The following is a 6103-nucleotide window of genomic DNA, read 5'->3' as shown; positions in this document are numbered from 1 at the left end:
CCTTCCTCGGACTCATGCTCTGCCAAAGTCGGCCTCACATCTTCCAGGAACCAGCCTGGAGCTTCCAGCGGTCAGCCGCACCTTGAATCCGCTCTCCAGCACCTATCTCGGACTCATTCTCCTCCAGGCCGGCCTCACATCTTCAAAGAACCAGCCTGGAGCTTCCAGCGGTCAGCCGCACCTTGAATCCGCTCTCCAGCACCTTCCTCGGACTCATGCTCTGCCAAAGTCGGCCTCACATCTTCCAGGAACCAGCCTGGAGCTTCTAGCGGTCAGCCGCACCTTGAATCCGCTCTCAAGCACCTTCCTCGGACTCATGCTCTGCCAAAGTCGGCCTCACATCTTCCAGGAACCAGCCTGGAGCTTCCAGCGGTCAGCCGCACCTTGAATCCGCTCTCCAGCACCTATCTCGGACTCATTCTCCTCCAGGCCGGCCTCACATCTTCAAAGAACCAGCCTGGAGCTTCCAGCGGTCAGCCGCACCTTGAATCCGCTCTCCAGCACCTTCCTCGGACTCATGCTCTGCCAAAGTCGGCCTCACATCTTCCAGGAACCAGCCTGGAGCTTCTAGCGGTCAGCCGCACCTTGAATCCGCTCTCAAGCACCTTCCTCGGACTCATGCTCTGCCAAAGTCGGCCTCACATCTTCCAGGAACCAGCCTGGAGCTTCCAGCGGTCAGCCGCACCTTGAATCCGCTCTCCAGCACCTATCTCGGACTCATTCTCCTCCAGGCCGGCCTCACATCTTCAAAGAACCAGCCTGGAGCTTCCAGCGGTCAGCCGCACCTTGAATCCGCTCTCCAGCACCTTCCTCGGACTCATGCTCTGCCAAAGTCGGCCTCACATCTTCCAGGAACCAGCCTGGAGCTTCTAGCGGTCAGCCGCACCTTGAATCCGCTCTCAAGCACCTTCCTCGGACTCATGCTCTGCCAAAGTCGGCCTCACATCTTCCAGGAACCAGCCTGGAGCTTCCAGCGGTCAGCCGCACCTTGAATCCGCTCTCCAGCACCTATCTCGGACTCATTCTCCTCCAGGCCGGCCTCACATCTTCAAAGAACCAGCCTGGAGCTTCCAGCGGTCAGCCGCACCTTGAATCCGCTCTCCAGCACCTTCCTCGGACTCATGCTCTGCCAAAGTCGGCCTCACATCTTCCAGGAACCAGCCTGGAGCTTCTAGCGGTCAGCCGCACCTTGAATCCGCTCTCAAGCACCTTCCTCGGACTCATGCTCTGCCAAAGTCGGCCTCACATCTTCCAGGAACCAGCCTGGAGCTTCCAGCGGTCAGCCGCACCTTGAATCCGCTCTCCAGCACCTATCTCGGACTCATTCTCCTCCAGGCCGGCCTCACATCTTCAAAGAACCAGCCTGGAGCTTCCAGCGGTCAGCCGCACCTTGAATCCGCTCTCCAGCACCTTCCTCGGACTCATGCTCTGCCAAAGTCGGCCTCACATCTTCCAGGAACCAGCCTGGAGCTTCTAGCGGTCAGCCGCACCTTGAATCCGCTCTCAAGCACCTTCCTCGGACTCATGCTCTGCCAAAGTCGGCCTCACATCTTCCAGGAACCAGCCTGGAGCTTCCAGCGGTCAGCCGCACCTTGAATCCGCTCTCCAGCACCTATCTCGGACTCATTCTCCTCCAGGCCGGCCTCACATCTTCAAAGAACCAGCCTGGAGCTTCCAGCGGTCAGCCGCACCTTGAATCCGCTCTCCAGCACCTTCCTCGGACTCATGCTCTGCCAAAGTCGGCCTCACATCTTCCAGGAACCAGCCTGGAGCTTCTAGCGGTCAGCCGCACCTTGAATCCGCTCTCAAGCACCTTCCTCGGACTCATGCTCTGCCAAAGTCGGCCTCACATCTTCCAGGAACCAGCCTGGAGCTTCCAGCGGTCAGCCGCACCTTGAATCCGCTCTCCAGCACCTATCTCGGACTCATTCTCCTCCAGGCCGGCCTCACATCTTCAAAGAACCAGCCTGGAGCTTCCAGCGGTCAGCCGCACCTTGAATCCGCTCTCCAGCACCTTCCTCGGACTCATGCTCTGCCAAAGTCGGCCTCACATCTTCCAGGAACCAGCCTGGAGCTTCTAGCGGTCAGCCGCACCTTGAATCCGCTCTCAAGCACCTTCCTCGGACTCATGCTCTGCCAAAGTCGGCCTCACATCTTCCAGGAACCAGCCTGGAGCTTCCAGCGGTCAGCCGCACCTTGAATCCGCTCTCCAGCACCTATCTCGGACTCATTCTCCTCCAGGCCGGCCTCACATCTTCAAAGAACCAGCCTGGAGCTTCCAGCGGTCAGCCGCACCTTGAATCCGCTCTCAAGCACCTTCCTCGGACTCATGCTCCTCCAGGCCGGCCTCACATCTTCAAAGAACCAGCCTGGAGCTTCCAGCGGTCAGCCGCACCTTGAATCCGCTCTCCAGCACCTATCTCGGACTCATTCTCCTCCAGGCCGGCCTCACATCTTCAAAGAACCAGCCTGGAGCTTCCAGCGGTCAGCCGCACCTTGAATCCGCTCTCAAGCACCTTCCTCGGACTCATGCTCCTCCAGGCCGGCCTCACATCTTCAAAGAACCAGCCTGGAGCTTCCAGCGGTCAGCCGCACCTTGAATCCGCTCTCCAGCACCTATCTCGGACTCATTCTCCTCCAGGCCGGCCTCACATCTTCAAAGAACCAGCCTGGAGCTTCCAGCGGTCAGCCGCGCCTTGAATCCGCTCTCCTGCACCCATCCTCGGACACACGTTCTTGCCTTTGGACCCCTCCTCCAGGAGCCAGGCTGGAGCTTTTGCCCCCTTCCTCCATCATTTCAGGCCGTGGAAAGTGTCATCTTTCGGATTATCAATTCACCGTCCCAGTCTGGTACTCAGATATTTTTCCGAAAACTGGGTTTCTGAAATCGTGCAGATGGTGTTTTCGTCGTCTGCTAATAACCTCGTCGTGTGGGAGAATAGGGGCGGGCCTTGGGCTGACTCGGCCCATCGTCCCCTTTTCCCGTTCTCTGACAGAAATTTTTTCCAACTTTATCACCCCTGGTACTATAAACTTTTTCACCTCTGGTACTATGTGGCACTTAGAAAATTTTCTGAACCGGGATTCTCACCCCTGGTACTTTTTGGCACTCAGAAAATATTTCTCAACCGGGCTTCATGCCCCTGGTACTTTTTGACACTTTGACGTTTTTCTGAACCGGGCTTCATGCCCCTGGTACTTTTTGACACTTTGACGTTTTTCTGAACCGGGCTTCATGCCCCTGGTACTTTTTGACACTTTGACGTTTTTCTGAACTGGGCTTCATGCCCCTGGTACTTTTTGACACTTTGACGTTTTTCTGAACCGGGCTTCATGCCCCTGGTACTTTTTGACACTTTGACGTTTTTCTGAACCGGGCTTCATGCCCCTGGTACTTTTTGACACTTTGACGTTTTTCTGAACCGGGCTTCATGCCCCTGGTACTTTTTGACACTTTGACGTTTTTCTGAACCGGGCTTCATGCCCCTGGTACTTTTTGACACTTTGACGTTTTTCTGAACCGGGCTTCATGCCCCTGGTACTTTTTGACACTTTGGCGTTTTTCTGAACCGGGATAAAGGTCATTTAAAGAGGTGTGTGCATGGTTCCTACTAAGGAGTCTGAACTTGTTCTGGCCCAAGGAAATCACTTTTTAACAAAAATCCGTATTTGGTCTTAACTCGGGAAAAGAAGGCGATTCCTGTGTTTTGATCTCAAAAGAGGCCATTTATCCGGGTTTGTGCAGGTTTATGCATGGAACTTACTTAGAATGGATATATCTCTATGTATATATGAAGGACTAAGGAGTCTGAACTTGTTCTGGCCCAAGGAAATCACTTTTTAACAAAAATCCGTATTTCGTCTTAACTCGGGAAAAGAAGGCGATTCCTGTGTTTTGATCCCAAAAGAGGCCATTTATCCGGGTTTGTGCAGGTTTATGCATGGAACTTACTTAGAATGGATATATCTCTATGTATATATGAAGGACTAAGGAGTCTGAACTTGTTCTGGCCCAAGGAAATCACTTTTTAACAAAAATCCGTATTTCGTCTTAACTCGGGAAAAGAAGGCGATTCCTGTGTTTTGATCTCAAAAGAGGCCATTTATCCGGGTTTGTGCAGGTTTATGCATGGAACTTACTTAGAATGGATATATCTCTATGTATATATGAAGGACTAAGGAGTCTGAACTTGTTCTGGCCCAAGGAAATCACTTTTTAACAAAAATCCGTATTTCGTCTTAACTCGGGAAAAGAAGGCGATTCCTGTGTTTTGATCCCAAAAGAGGCCATTTATCCGGGTTTGTGCAGGTTTATGCATGGAACTTACTTAGAATGGATATATATGTATGTATATATGAAGGACTAAGGAGTCTGAACTTGTTCTGGCCCAAGGAAATCACTTTTTAACAAAAATCCGTATTTCGTCTTAACTCGGGAAAAGAAGGCGATTCCTGTGTTTTGATCCCAAAAGAGGCCATTTATCCGGGTTTGTGCAGGTTTATGCATGGAACTTACTTAGAATGGATATATCTCTATGTATATATGAAGGACTAAGGAGTCTGAACTTGTTCTGGCCCAAGGAAATCATTTTTTAACAAAAATCCGTATTTCGTCTTAACTCGGGAAAAGAAGGCGATTCCTGTGTTTCTTTCAGAAAAGGTCCTTTTTTTGAACTGGGATTCATGCCCAACATCCAGGCTCTCGTGCCCTGCCCACAGACACACATCCAGGCCGAGTTTCAGCACCTCTGCATGGACAGCATTCATGGCTGCTTTCCTCTCCCAACAGCCAGTCTCTCATGCCCTGCCCACAGACACACATCCAGGCCGAGTTTCAGCACCTCTCCTCGGTCCAGTATTCATGGCTGCCGTCCTCTCCCAACAGCCAGTCTCTCATGCCCGGCCCAGAGACACACATCCAGGCCGAGTTTCAGCACCTCTCTTCGGTCAGGCAATCATCCCTGCTCCCCTCTCATAACGTCCAGGCACTCATGCCCTGCGCACAGACAAACAGAACCCAGGCCGAGTTTCAGCACCTCTGCTCGGACAGCATTCACGGCTTTTGTCCTCTCACAGCATCCAGTCTCTCATGCCCTGCGCAATGACACACATCCAGGCCTAGTTTCAGCACCTCTCCTCGGTCAGGAATTCATCCCTGCTCCCCTCTCAGAACATCCAGGCACTCATGCCCTGCGCAATGACACATCCAGGCCGAGTTTCAGCACCTCTCCTCGGTCAGGAATTCATCCCTGCTCCCCTCTCATAACGTCCAGGCACAGACACAGATCCAGGCCGAGTTTCAGCACCTCTCCTCGGTCCAGCATTCATCCCTGCTCCACTCTCATAGCATCCAGGCACTCATGCCCTGCGCACAGACACACATCCTGGCCGAGTTTCAGCACCTCTCCTCGGTCCAGCATTCATCCCTGCTCCACTCTCATAGCATCCAGGCACTCATGCCCTGCGCACAGACACACATCCAGGCCGAGTTTCAGCACCTCTGCTCGGTCCAGCATTCATCCCTGCTCCACTCTCATAGCATCCAGGCACTCATGCCCTGCGCAATGACACATCCAGGCCGAGTTTCAGCACCTCTCCTCGGTCAGGCATTCATCCCTGCTCCCCTCTCACAGCATCCAGGCACTCATGCCCTGCGCACAGACACACACCCAGGCCGAGTTTCAGCACCTCTCCTCGGTCCAGCATTCATCCCTGCTCCCCTCTCAGAACATCCAGGCACTCATGCCCTGCGCAATGACACATCCAGGCCGAGTTTCAGCACCTCTCCTCGGTCCGGCATTCATCCCTGCTCCACTCTCATAGCATCCAGGCACTCATGCCCTGCGCAATGACACATCCAGGCCGAGTTTCAGCACCTCTCCTCGGTCAGGCATTCATCCCTGCTCCCCTCTCAGAACATCCAGGCACTCATGCCCTGCGCACAGACACACATCCTGGCCGAGTTTCAGCACCTCTCCTCGGTCCAGCATTCATCCCTGCTCCACTCTCATAGCATCCAGGCACTCATGCCCTGCGCACAGACACACATCCAGGCCGAGTTTCAGCACCTCTGCTCGGTCCAGCATTCATCCCTGCTCCACTC

Source organism: Odontesthes bonariensis, unplaced genomic scaffold (genome assembly GCF_027942865.1).
Source record: "Odontesthes bonariensis isolate fOdoBon6 unplaced genomic scaffold, fOdoBon6.hap1 scaffold_111, whole genome shotgun sequence".
Classification (NCBI taxonomy): domain Eukaryota; kingdom Metazoa; phylum Chordata; class Actinopteri; order Atheriniformes; family Atherinopsidae; genus Odontesthes; species Odontesthes bonariensis.
This window is presented reverse-complemented; position numbering follows the sequence as displayed.